Source organism: Eleutherodactylus coqui, chromosome 10 (assembly GCF_035609145.1).
Source record: "Eleutherodactylus coqui strain aEleCoq1 chromosome 10, aEleCoq1.hap1, whole genome shotgun sequence".
Taxonomy (NCBI): Eukaryota; Metazoa; Chordata; class Amphibia; order Anura; family Eleutherodactylidae; genus Eleutherodactylus; species Eleutherodactylus coqui.
In genome coordinates, this window is record NC_089846.1 from 124,870,407 (window position 1) to 124,885,610 (window position 15,204).

Here is a 15,204-nt window from a genome sequence, read left to right on the forward strand (position 1 = left end):
TAGACCATTGGCTCTCCTAATTTTGGGCGTGTTGGTCAGTGTTTTCAGGTCAGTGTATTTTGTCATGCATGTTCTATTTTACTAGGACCCTTGCTACTTTGCCTTGATGGTATCTTGATTTGTCATTAAATCTACTATCCTCTAACTTCTAGGTCCTGCCTGTCACTGCTGGTGTCCAAAGTGTCCACGCTCTCATCAAGAGAAACCATAACACATATCCTAACCACTGAACAGCTTAATTGGTCTAATTCTAGTGTCAAATAGGGTAATGAAAAACTTAGCATAGTAACATAGTATGTAAGGCCGAAAAAAGATATAAGTCCATCTACTTCAGCCTATTACACCCCAATGTGTATAATTTCACACTTCCCTATTTGTCCACATTTAATATGTCTCTTTTCTACTTTTCAGTTGAATATGGCTCCGACAATCACTCAACGTTCAATGTTGCTCATGAGGTATAAAAGGTTGGAGACTTGTATGCTAAGCAATTCAGTGATCTTTCTCTTTTCTCATGGAAACCTGTGACCCACTCAACTTACTCATAAGTATAAAATGGAAATGATTATTTTAGCATTTCCTCTATTTATAATTTAAAAATTCTAGTGTATGCCATTTAAATTTACTCAATTTTAAATAGGTGTTTAACCCATTGGATCCATATACCAGGGTTTCACCCTACACATATATGTGTTTGAATCAGTCCATTAAATCTTTTAAGATATTTAATAAAAGTTAGTCTTTAGATATTCTTTTTTCGGTGATTTACTATACCAACATTAGTACGATGATTTTGATTATCATTCATCAGAATAGCTGTCCTTGACATTTGTGAAACGTTGTCCTGTTAAAGCCTTGATTGCAACAATAAAACTAATTTTTTATTTTTTTTTAAAGAAAGAGAAACTAGCTGAGATAAAGTAAAATTATAGGCCATGTAAGGTAACCAAGAAAATATATTTCACTGGAATAAACATAAATGTTCTGTTATATATTGGAAGACAGATAACTAACTATTTTAATCATGACTGCGATGTATGCTCAATATGTAAAGTATGTTGTAAATGTATTACTGATAAAGAAAATAATCATAGAGATTAGAGATGAGCGAACGTACTCGTTTCAAGTAATTACTCGATCGAGCACCGCGATTTTCGAGTACTTCCGTACTCGGGTGAAAAGATTCGGGGGGCGCCGGGGGCAGGGGGAGGCGTGGCGGTGGATATCAGCGGGGAACAGGGGGGAGCCCTCTCTCTCTCCCTCTCCCCCCCCACTCCCCGCTGCAACCCCCCACTCACCCACGGCGCCCCCCCAAATCTTTTCGTCCGAGTACGGAAGTACTTGAAAATCGCGGTGCTCGGGCGAAAAAGGGGCATGGCGAGTAGGTTCGCTCATCTCTAATAGAGATCTGTGGACAAATAAAATGTTATGGCTCTTAGAATGCAGCAACACAAAAGTAAATCTTTTTTTTAAAGTGTTTCAGCGTACAAAAATATGCAAAACACAAAATAAATGCGTAACCTTGGCATCACCGCAATTGTATTGACCCAGAGAATAAAGTTATTGCATCATTCGTAAAAATTGAATCTAAAAAACAATGGCAGGTTTTTTTTTCTTAATCCCCAGGTATAGCTCTAGGAATGTGACAATGAAAAAAACTGAAAATTTGGTTAGTCAATAAGGCCCCAACAGATTTTGAAAGTGGTTAACAAATGTAAAGAATATAGCAAGAGAAGGCTATACTCAGACACCACAAAGAAAACAATCAGAAATTCAACAAAAACACCAAGGATGTCAAGCAGCAGAGGCGCTCGAAAGTATTGCTATGGGATTTATTCCCTTACAAAGGTTATATGCTGATCATCAGGGGTGGGCTGGGCTGGAAGGCAGGGGGCATGAGCTGTTTGCAGCCACCCAGCTTGTCTCCATCGTCATCTTTTTGCTGACACTTTGTCTCCTGCTGACCTGACCTGCGCTGAGCTCTCGAGTAAAAATGTCTGCAGCTCAAGTCAGGCTCTCAGGCAGGCCTGCATGACCACAGGAATTACAAGACTGCAAATACCTGGGCCGGTACTGTCATCATGTCGACACAGGCAGCCCGATTATGGCATTCCATCATGCCGCCTGAAAGGGACTCAATGCTGGGCATTTTATTATTAAAGCAGCATAATAGATACACAGGAGCATGGAGGTACTGGAGGCACCTGTTATTACTATTAAAGAGGCATGTGGGGGTACTATTACTTATTAATGGGACACCTCAGAGCACTATTACTATTAAGGGGACAGTTGGTGATGCTATTACTACTAAGAGGGAACATGTGAGCAGTTAAAATTTGGAGGGCACTATTAAGAGGCTACTTGGGGGCACTCTTAATATTAAGGTGACACTTGGTCGTGCAATTACTACTAAGGATGGACATGGGAGCACTTACAATTGGAAGTCACTATTAAGTAACCATTGGGGGCACTATTACTTTGTATGGAACCCAGTACAATTCTTTGCAGATGTATGGAACTGCCAAAATACGCCTAATACATGAAGGCACATGTGCCTTTGCATGGATTAGGCACATCGTGCACCAGCAAAAACCATATTTAGACTGGCATTTAGAATGCCTGTCTTAAAAATCCTCTTCATAGTTTTTTGCCAAATTACGCCCACCCATGGTAGCCAAGAGCTGCACAATAATGGCAATAATTTGTGCAACTATTGGCTGCAGCAGTTTGCATGGTTTGGTTTTGTGGAGCCATTCGAACCGTGTATTTCTATCTTTAGATCAGGCTTCTATTTTAGTTAAAATTTGCCAGTCCCTGCTAAAAAAAAAAAAAAAAAAAAAAACCATTAGCCAGCTTCGTCTTATCTTTTAAAATGCACATTTTTCCTTAACCCTGAGACTTACAGCACAATAACCAATAAAGTACATTTTTAAATTACAATACATACATTTCATGTGTTGAGATATAATGTGATAATGAAATATGATGATGAATAAGACATTTCATTTTATTAGTTTTGATTCATGCGTCTTCTAAGATATATAGGAAACTATACATCCTGACATAACCATTCAAGGATCACAGAAAAAATACAATTAACGGATATATTACCATATCAGAAATCTGAGACGAGTGCTGAGAAAGAAAATAATTTAGGAATTACTGCAATTATTGTAATAATACGAGTTAATTACATCTTAAAAGGCTTGTCACAAACAGCAACCCAGAGAAATCTGCATATTAAATATTGCCACCTAATAAAGATATGAAGATATCAAAGAGAGCTGTATTTTAAATTCCCTTATAATTAGATATTTTAAATTAACCCCTTTTTATATTGCGCCATAATAGTAAGTTAAGGTAGGTGGGTTGTTTTCATACAATTGCAATTTGCAAATTTGCAACACTGTAGCCATGCAATGCATTTTTTAAAACAAAAACTACAAGAGATACAGACAGACATGCATAATTGGGTTCTGGGTTTTAGTTTCAAAAGCTCCTGTAGAATGGGGCTGAAACATTGTATATTTCTCAATTTTTAAGATGATATGAATACACATTCATCAATTTTAGGTCTGACTTCTTTGGTCTGGCTCCCAGTGCTATCAATGTGTCAAATGACAGCAACATTACCGATTGACAATAAGCAGTGGGGACTGCCCACTTGACACATTGATGGCACCTAAGAAGAACCAGTGTGACCAAATGGAGATGAGTATGAATAAAAAGGCTGTTTGGAAACATGTGTCAGGGTTCCAGTCCCCATATTATGGTGCTACTCTGGGGAGCCTTATACTATTAATAAGCATTTAAAACTCTTTGCATTCTCTATGACATGCACTTTGCTCTTTTCTCCTGGGGTGGGGGTTAGGGTGCATTCCCACGAACGTATATCGGCTGGGTTTTCACGCCGAGCCGATATACGTTGTCCTCGTGTGCAGGGGGGGGGAGGATGGAAGAGCCAGGAGGAGGAACTGAGCTCCCACCCCCTCTCTGCCTCCTCTCCACCCCTCTGCACTATTTGCAATGAAAGGATGTGGGGCGGGGCTAAGTTCCGAGAATTAGCCCCGCCCCCGTCCCGCCTCTCCCCATTGCAAATAGTGCAGAGGGGCGGAGAGGAGGCAGAGGGGGGGGAGCTCAGTTCCTGCTCCTGGCTCTTCCATCCTCCCCCCCCCCTGCACAATAAATGTAAACAAGTTCCAGTCAACATGTGTGTCCATCAGGGCTCATTATTTCAGGACGAGAATTAGTCCATGCAGCAAGACTTTTATACTTTAGCATTTAAGAGTTTCAGTCAGTACCATGACTACAACCAGCGGCATAACTATAATGGTTGTAATAGTAGCAAACATAATCAGGCCCGTACACCTTGGTAGCCCAATGTCATGCTGACCACACAAGATTATAAGAAGGGGGTACAATGTGTTTTTTTTTACTTTCTCAGTGTTGTATCAATCAGCCCTTTTTCACTACACAATCATGGATGAATCATCGTGTTTATTGCACTGCATGGGAGCACATTGATTTTCATTAGTACCCATTGATTTTCATAAATGTTTGTAATTATCCGGAGACAAAAGAAAAACTGAGTTGAGCTGAGCTCTATTTAAGGGCACTTTTACATAGAAGGATATCATTCAGTTAATTGCTGGATAGTGAAAACTTCATGACAATTTTTCATTGTGAATAATGCCAATGACTGACAAATGAATGATAATTCATTCACTTATCACTCATCCGTCAATTTATGCAGGCACAAAAGCCTGTTGATAGTCAGCCTGTGAAAACAGGCAGTCATTCATTTATGAATGACTGTTTATTTACTCTGAATGGAGGTTGGCGATTGGAAGAGATCTCCGCATGGTCTGCCTCCATTCAGTGAGCAATCATCACTCCTGTGTGAAAACACAGTGGCGATGATCATTGGAATGACTGTCTGATTCTTAAAAACCCAAATGTAATATAGTGTTAAAGGTCCATATGGTCTCAGTCAGACGAGCGTGTATTTTGATGCATCCATGCTGCGCAAAAAAAGCACTGCACGGATATGCAAAATATGCGTGGTCAAAGCTCCGTGCCCATTGTTTTCAAAGGAACCAGCGCTACAGCAGCCAGCCTCATTGAAAGCAATGGGATGCAGGCACGCCCCACCTTGATTTTCAGGGAAGGGCTTGAACTATAAGCTCTTTCCTGAAAATCATTCCAAGCTGGTGTAAAAAAAAATAAATAAATACTCACCTCTCCAGCATTGTCGGGGCTCGGTGCGTCTTGTCACTTGGCTCGTTAGCACTGTACTGAAGTTCTCTCAACAGGCGGGGTTTTAAAATCTCAGCATTCTGAAAGGGCTGTGTGTGATTGGCTCAGTGCTGTGACCAATCACAAGCAGTGCACAGCCATTCATTGAATGACAGTTGAGCGCCGCCTGCTGAAAGAACTTCAGTACAGTCCAGGGGAGCCAATCATTAAGACGCGCTGAGCCCCCACAGCACCAGAGAGCTCAGTATATATATTTTTTATTTTTTACACAAGCTATGGATGATTTTCAGGGAAGGGTTTATATTTCAAGTCCTTCCCTGAAATTCACTGCAGGGGGGGGGGGGGGGGCTGCATCCCATTGCTGCTGTAGTGCTTGCCCCATTGAAGCGATGGTCACTGAGCTTTGGTCACGCGTATTTTACGCATCCATGCAGTGCATTTTTTGTACAGCCTGGATGCGTCAAAACACACGCTTGTCTCTCCGAGGCCTTATGGGACACAATTAAGACATAATAGGGCTTCTTTATAAAGAACCATTTGTGCAGTTAAAAGGGTTGCAGTGCTGGCAATCGCAATTGGCCTCAGCAATTTGGGCCAACATAGTCTACACTGTCCAAATGCTTCTAATTGCATGATAAACATAATTATTCAAGACAGAGCTAGCTATCTTATTACATACATTAATTTAATTCATACAGTTTTCATATACCAAGTCAATCTCTAGATATAGTGGATAGTAAAGTCATTGATTCTGCACAACATAATAATATTCATTTATATCAAGATTGGTCTACTCACTGGTCACTTTAAGAGATCAGTATCAGGATGGGCTGCTATCGGGGTCGCCGTGCCCGCACAGCGGACGCTGTCGCCCCTGCTGCGAGTGTGCGACACAGGGGGACTCCTACGCTGGTCATCACTCCTGGCCGCCCGGCTCCTACACAGCGCAGAGGTGCTAGGAGCATGGCTGCTGCTGCCCAGCGCCGTGTTCCTGTTTCCATGGCAGCCTGCTGCATCTCCACTGACCTAGTCTGGTCTGCTAGTGCTGAGGGAGGTTCTCCAGCACTTTCTGATTATCCTGCTGCTGTCAGGTGCTCCGCTCCAATCAGCTGCTGGGGCGGGAGCTCTGACAGCATTTAAACCCCTCAGTTGCTTCCTGACACTGCCAGTGTTTGTATAGACTTCCTTGCACTCACCAGCATTTCCTTGTATTCCTGTTTACTAGTGTATTGACCTCGGCTTTTCCCCTGACCTGACTTTGTCTCCTCCTTCTGTACTGCGTTTCTCCGGACTGACTTTTAGTGCTTGACCTTGGCTTGCTCCTGGACTGGTTTGCGGGTTTCCCTTTGTGCTTCGCTCTGGTTGTCTGTTTGTCCGTCCATTTGTTTTCTGTTTCCAGGGATTGTGGGTTTCCCCAGCATTCCCCTAGCCAGTGTAGGGACCGTCGCCTAGTTGCCCGACTGGGGTTAGCCAGGAGTGGAGGCAAGTAGGCAGGGACAGGGGTTGTGGGCTACGTTGCAGGGACCCCCGACTCCTGTTTTCCCTGGTTCCCTGACAATCAGAGCTATTAATTTGTAATAAGCTTTAGAAAATGGCATAAAAAAAATATTTTGCAATCATGTAAATAAGACATTACATTGTTAAACTCCTACATACAACTATTGATGTCAATGCGTCTCCTAGCGATATGCAATACAACAATAAATAGCATTCTTCCAGAACCCTTTGACATTTTGCAGAAGTTATCTGAAGCTAGGCCCTGAAGATGTGACCACTGTGTCAAAAGGCTATAACACCATACTAACCAAGGGGTGCATCACTATCCTAAAATGAATTTTCATTTGCTGCATCACAATATGTGTCCATGTGTTGCACAGTAAACTTTGATGTGATCCAATTTGTCTCTCCTTGAGAAAATATGTCACTGTTAATCTATTACATATTTTCTCAAGGGTATCTATAAAAATAAACAAGAAATAGACCTTTGTCATATATGAAACCATTGAAGTGCACTTTAATATAGTAATTTCAGGCTAGATAAGATGTAGAAGTAATAAAGTAGTATTTCAGGGAGTATTTCCGAGAATCCATCAATTAAAGCCATTTATATTCGATGAACATTATAAACAGCATTCCGTTGAAAGAAATCCTGCCATTTCTATTTGTTTTACGGCAACCAAATATTAACTTTGGCCGTCAGATGGATTTTCAGTCAAAGTGAAGTAACACAATTTTTGACATAAAGAAGAACAACCCTAGTGCATATTGTTCAATCAAAAGTTTTAAATATATTCATATTTTTTTAATTTATTAAACCTGAGGTTTTTATGAGCTTCAAGCAAGCAAAAGAAATTTAAGAACAGTTAGCGGAACTTCAGAAGGGTGATAAAATATATTCACAAATTTCCAGTAATGTGTGGATTGGCATATGACAAGCGCAAACAAGAACTTGCTACTATTTTACTATATAAAAGAGAGGAAAAAATCTCCTGGTAATGACCTTTAAAAATAAATAAAAAAAACAAGCATTATTATCTCCTTTATTTACAATTTTGACCTTCTGAGGGATAATTCATGTTCTATAAAATTATAGTCTCCAAGTTTTATTTCACTCTAATCACAAAGTTAAACATAGAGGCATTTGTTGTTAAGATATAATCTCTTGGCAAAAGCCAATTAACATTCACAAACTACTTTTCTCAAGAGAGACCTAGTAACGATTCCTCACATAAATTCCACACTATCTACTCTATATACACAGAATCAAGAATGCGCTACTTCGAAAAGCCAAGACCTTTGCTAAATATAATTATAGCTCCTTAACCCCTTAAACTCTGGCCATTTTAGAATTTAATGACCAACTAATTTTTTTTAGTTTGTTTTCATCATTACATATCTGGAGTTACAACTTTTCAATTTTCCCATCCCCATAGCCATATGGGGTCTTGTTTTTTGTGGCTTAAGTTTTATATTTTAATGATATAATTCTGGGGTACATATAATGTATTGTAAAATAATTTTTTTGGGGGGAGGGGTTTGGGAAAAAATAAATTTCACCCTTGTTAGGATTTAATTTTTATGGCATTGAGCATGTATTAAATATAATGCATTAACATTATTCTCTGGGTCACCATGATTCTGGCAAAACCAAGTTTATAGAGGTTTCTTTAATATTTTGCTACTTTTTGTACACTATTAACATTTTTTTTGAAGATCAAAAAGGAACATTGGCCCTAATCGCTTTCCTTTTTACAAGTCTGGCCGTCCATCTAGAAGGTTTATTCAAGGATGAGTATATCTTTGCGCGTTGGGCATTAACTAACCTATCGAAGCCTCCCTTCAAAACCTTATACAATTTCTGTCTCTTTTTAAAAATGTTCTCATGCATTTCTATAGAGGGGGACGGTTGAAGTTTGTTCTCCGGGACTGGATTTTGGCCAAAACTTCCTCATAATTTTATCTTTTTTTATATTCAGCTCCCAGCTTTATTAGTACTCCCCTCTCATATGCCTTATGTGCCTTCCATAGGGTAAATTAGTCTATTTCTGGGGTGCCATTTATTTTGAAGTATTCCTCCAAGGCGGAAAGGAGTACCTCTTTATATTCCGGTATGGACTGGAAAAAGACTGCTTGTCAGTCGAAACGACGTCTGCTTGCGCACTTTTCAATAAATGGACACTTAACCATGTGGGTACTGTGCTATTTGGAACCCTGGATGCAGCTCTAACTTTATAAGGACTTTGCAGATTACATGGGCTTGGATCCAGACCTATCCTTCTGAGTCTGCATCTGTTACCCAGCAATACACCTCCCCTCTCACTGAGGAGCATTTAAGTGCTGTTGCCATTACTTTTTGCCGTATCCGGTATTCCCACTAGATATGTGTTATTTCTTCATGTTCTATTTATGTGTTGGTTGCTCCCAAAGGACAAGGTTGTCACTGTAGAGGCATAATCTGACCACTTAGTGGTTCCTATTTCCAATTTCCAGGCAAAGAGCTCCTTATCCACAAGACACAGGTCGATTCGGTAGAATGACCTATGGCGTGAGGAATAGTAAGAATATTCTCTTGCAGATGCATTAAGACACCAAAATGAATCATACAATGCCACCTTGCAAAGCCATTCACCCAGTGTAGCTCCACCTCTCGATTTTTGGCTTGTAGTGTCTATGGAATAGTCCAGGATCTGATTAAAATCCTCACACATTAACACTGAACCCCTTACTATATGTCTGTTTTATTCATAACTCTGTAAAGGAAGATTAATTGTCTGAAAATGGGGATGTAAACATTAACCAATGTAACTTGTGTATTTTCTAGGGAGCCCACTAAGATTATAAAGCTGTCCTTGGGGTCGCAAATGTATTTGTCTATGGAAAAGATTGCTCTATCTCTAAATGCCACCAATACTCCTGCATGTTTCTTAGATGCACAATCGGTTATAACTAGAGATGAGCGAACACCAAAATGTTCGGGTGTTCGTTATTCGGAACGAACTTCCCGCGATGCTCGAGGGTTCGTTTCGAACAACGAACCCCATTGAAGTCAATGGGCGACCAGAACATTTTTGTATTTCGCCGATGCTCGCTAAGGTTTTCATGTGTGAAAATCTGGGCAATTCAAGAAAGTGATGGGAATGACACAGTGACGGATAGGGCAGGCGAGGGGCTACATGGTGGGCTGCATCTCAAGTTCACAGGTCCCACTATTAAGCCACAATAGCGGCAAGAGTGCCCCCCCCCCCCCCACTGTCAGCATAAAGATCGTCCTCCTCTGGCACAGCTGTAACAGCTGTAGCAGAGAAGAACGATGTTTGCCCATTGAATTCAATGGAGCGGCAATACAGCATGTTCCACTGAATGCAATGGGCTGCCCGCGATCGCAGGATGAATGGTCGGAAAGGGGTTAAATATATAACCCCTTTCCTGCAATTCATCCAGAAATGTGATACACTAAAAATATATACCGGCGTATAAGGCGACGGGGCGTATAAGACGACCCCCCAACTGTCACCTTATACGCCAGTAATACAGTGGAGCAAAGAATAAAAAGCATTACTTACGTTTTTAGATGATCTGCGGCGCTCCTGCAGGCTGTCACTCCCTCCTAATCCACGGCAGACAAGCTTTCTCCACGAAAGACTTTAAATCCCTGCCTCCAGAAAGACACGTGCCTTCAGCCAATCACAGCCAATGACAATGATGTCATTGAATGGCTGTGATTGGCTGTGTTTCTGGAGGCGGGGATTTCAAGGCTTGAAATCCCCGCCTCCAGAAACACAGCCAATCACAGCCATTCAATGACATCATTGTCATTGGCTGTGATTGGCTGAAGGCACGTGTCTTTCTGGAGGCAGGGATTTAAAGTCTTTCGTGGAGAAAGCTTGTCTGCCGTGGACCAGGAGGGAGTGACAGCCTGCAGGAGCGCCGCAGATCATCTAAAAACGTAAGTAATGCTTTTTATTCTTTGCTCCACTGTATTACCGGCGTATAAGGTGACAGTTGGGGGGTCGTCTTATACGCCCCGTCGCCTTATACGCCGGTATATATTTTTAGTGTAACACATTTCTGGATGAATTGCAGGAAAGGGGTTATATATTTAACCCCTTTCCGACCATTCATCCTGCGATCGCCGGCAGCCCATTGCATTCAGTGGAGTCGGCTGTATTGCCGGTTCCATTGAATTCAATGGGCAAACATCGTTCTTCTCTGCTACAGCTGTTACAGCTGTGCCAGAGAAGAAGGATTTGTCTTCTATATGTTCTCAATGGGGTCAGCGCTGCTGCCGCTGGCCCCATTGAGCGCATATAGAATGCATCCATAGCGAACCGCGGGAGGGGCCGACTTTTATGTTCGGGTGACACCTTATCTCCCCAGCCACTCACAGCAGGGGGGTGGTATAGGGCTTAAACGTTGCAGGGGGAAGTTGTAATGCCTTCCCTGTCTTTATATTGGCCAAAAAAAAGCGCTAACGTCTCAGGGCAGAAAGTTTAAGTAACCCGGACACCGCATGGTGTTCGTTACGGATAACGAACATCCCGAACACCCTAATATTCGCACGAATATCAAGCTCGGACGAACGCGTTCGCTCATCTCTAGTTATAACCTGTGGGTAACATTTGTGCAACATTCTAAAATAATTGTGCTCTATGAAATGTGTTTCTTAGATACATACGATGTTGGTGCCACCTGTAGTCACTTTTTTCCAGACCAAGCCCCTTTTATAAGGAGAGTTCAACCCATTATTGTTCAGTGATAGGATTTTCAAAGCCATTTCTATTTTTACACTGAATGATTCCAGAGACAGGGATGGTGAAGGGGTACAGAGATACCAAAATCAAAATCAAAACAATTATAAACACAAATAAAGTCTTCCTCCAATAACAAGTGCTGAGAATGTAGATTATTAACCCTTTGCAATCCAATTTAAATTAAGGGTTTCCTAGGGGACTTTCCCTTTCTGCCATTATACAATGGTGCGATCTGCTGGCTAGAGCCAGTACTGCGGTATGGGACATGCTGAAGATGCACCCCGACAACAGAGCGGCCAGTAATATACAGTAAGAATACCCTGCTGGACGTCTTCCAACATCGGGGCTATACAACCTTCAATCAGAATGTCTTCAGGCGTCAGACAGTGGATTGGAAAGGGTTAAACGCAGGAGCTAACATATAAGACCTTCCCTAAAAGACAAGAATTTTAGTGTAAAAAAAAAACTTACCTGTTCACTGCTGCCGTGTCCCCGTAGAGATGAAGAACACATATGCCACATGTGGCAAATGTTTCCGTCATCCCTGCAAGGAAAAATAATTCCCTGCTGCACCTGCCACATCTGTGACAGATGCAGCAAGGGAATTTTTCATGCCTGCGGGGAATAAAGAATTCCCTACCACAGCTGTCACAGATGACATCTGCTGTGGGGGATCCAGCTGCCGGCATCCTGTAATTGTTTTTCAAGGAAGGGCTTTAAATATAAGCCCTTCCCTAAAAAAAACAAGGAAAAGTGGTGTTGATAATGAGAAAAAAAAATCATACTCACCTTCCTTCAGCTGCTGGGGCTCATCTGTGTCCTCTCTGCGCTGTCCCAGGCTCTGTAATGCAGTTCTTTCAGCAGGCGGGTATTTGAATTCCCTGCCTGCTGAAAGAGCTGCCTCTGATTGGCTGAGGTGCTCAGCCAATCAGAAGCAGCTGTCTATGATTGGCTGAGCACCTCAGCCAAACACGACAGCTCTCACTGAATGACTGACAGCTGCCTATGTTAGGATGAGCGCCTTAGCCAATCAGAAGCAGCTCTTTCAGCAGGCGGGGCTTTTCTTTATGCAGCTTTACTCAGGTATCGTTAAGTAAAAAAAGATATTAAAATCCTCCCCAAACAACCAAAACATTTTTATGGAACACATGATGATTTCTACCCCGTGAATAAGTATTCAACTTGAGAGCGATAAAATAATTGAATTGGCGAGTATCCATATTTGCATTTTGGAGAATCACTGGAGAAAATATTTGTTCATTTGTAGTAATTATTTATTTTTCTAAATAGCATGCTAAGCAGTGGTGCAATGCAAAATCACTGCCAACGAAAGACAAAAACTAGAGAAGTATTTGCATAAAAGTCTAGGATATTTTACCTACAGTAGCTAAAGATTCATATTACATTTTACTTCTAACAGAATGAGCTGTATCATACAGTATCTACATTCATCCTATGTGGGAAGACATCTACTTACCATTAGCAGAATTTTTATTTTTGAGATTCTGTCTAATAGCTTGCCCATTCCGTTATACAGTATTAAAGTTTTCAAGGTCATGGCAGCCCATTCCTAGAATACTGTGCATTTAAACATTTTATAGCATGTTTTATAGCATGCACTTTCATCTCATAACTGCTTGGTAGTTCTACACAAACATCTTGTTTATCCGTGTAATAAAACATTTGCCCCATGGGTATTAGATGTACATTTTTTTAATAGTTTTTGCTTTTTTTTTACTTTTAAGAGTATTCAGCATGGGAAAATACAGACTCAATATTTCTTTAAATACATGAAATAAAAAATAAATCTTTAGGATACTTTAGTAATAAATCATTTCTGATGGTAGACTATTTAGGGTTTGACAAATTAAATTTCTGTCCTCAAGTCAACTCCTCTCTTCTAAGCATTTCTCTATCTTTTTGGATGTGTTCCATGCTTGCATTAAACCTTTGTGCTAGCAGCAGACATTTTGGCATAATCTCTAAATCTTTTCCCAAACATAGACACTTTTTGCTCTTGTTATTGACAACAGTTGGTTCATTGTTTTGAATTTTATATTGTACGGATTATAGTTAGCAGTTTATATTCTTCTTATATATTTTTAATGGAAACATATACAAATGTTACCATTGTTTTGTCATACTACTGCTATTATTCACTACTAGTGGTTTGAGGGAAGTAGAGTCCACTCCTTACATAAAAAACTGGACCAAGCCAAAGTTTCCCCTTTCATATACCACATGACCATATGTGTTCATTTAAACAATATCTAAAGATAAATGTGAATAAGTTGAATAGAGAAGCAATAACAAATGTAATTGTGCCTATTCAAAAATTATGACTATGCCATTTCTTTGGCATATTGAAGACTTTACATTAATTGCTGGTGTATCAATGCATAAGCAAATAAGTAGAACAATACCTAAGAGAGAATGTTGAGAGAACATGTTTTATTGAAACTTTAGACATTTATTTTGATTCATTATTTGTTCTTGACATGTGTGGTATCACCATGCCTAGATTCACAAAGCTTTCTGAGGTCGTCAAAAAGAAGTTTAAATTGCCTTGAAGTTTGGAAACTGATTTCAAAAAAATCACCAAGGAATTACACATCAATCCAGTCCAGAAGATTGTTTACAAGTGGAAAGGGTTTAACTTATGTACTAATAATGCCTATTGAGAGTGACTGCACACACACAACCACCTTTGTGCTGAGAAAAGGTCCTTCTCAATATCAGTTGGATGCCTACTTGACTTAAATGTTTATTTGATTGCCAGAATTTGGTTGGAAAAAATGGTTATGCTTGTAATCGCACATGCCGTTTTTGCAGAAACTGTGAGGCAGTTTTTGATGTAGTTTTTTTTTAGCCAAAGTCAGGTAGAAATTAAAACATATTGGGAAATATATATAAAATGCCAAGACCTTCCTTCCCTGCTGGATCTTCTTCTGGGCTTGGTTTAAAAAAAAGTATCAAGAACTGTATCAAAAACTGCCACAAAAATTGCATTTATGATTACAAACCTAAAGACTCTAGATAAAGCAGAAGTTTAATGAAAAAATAAATAAAATAACTCAAAAGTAAAAAATGCCTACATAGTATTCATGATTTGCATTTGAGTAACTATAAGATAGGATTTCTAAAATTGGCTGTGAAAAACATTTTGAATGGTTTGCGTAACTCATTAAAATATTTGACTCAGTCAACTACTAATATCATCAGATGTAAAGTAAAAACATTTTATAAATAACTCATTAGAGGACTTTTTGAGGGATCTACTACTATTGACCTATGCTCAGGATACTGTAGGTCATCAATATTTGATTGGCAGGAGTCTAGTGTTTGGGATCCCTACTGATTAGAGATGAGCGAACCTACTCGGCCACGCCCTTTTTTGCCCGAGCGCCGCGATTTTCGAGTACTTCCGTACTCGGGCGAAAAGATTCGGGGGGCGCCGTGGGTGAGTGGGGGGTTGCAGTGGGGAGTGGGGGGGAGAGGGAGGGAGAGAGGGCTCCCCCCTGTTCCCCGCTGCTACCCCCGCTCCGCCACGCCTCCCCCTGAATACGGAAGTACTCGAAAATCGCGGTGCTCGATTGAGTAATTACTCAAAACGAGTATATTCTCTCATCTCTACTACTGATCAGTTCATATTGGGCCAGTTGTCATTGCGGACAGAATCGGAATCAGTCAGCTCTGT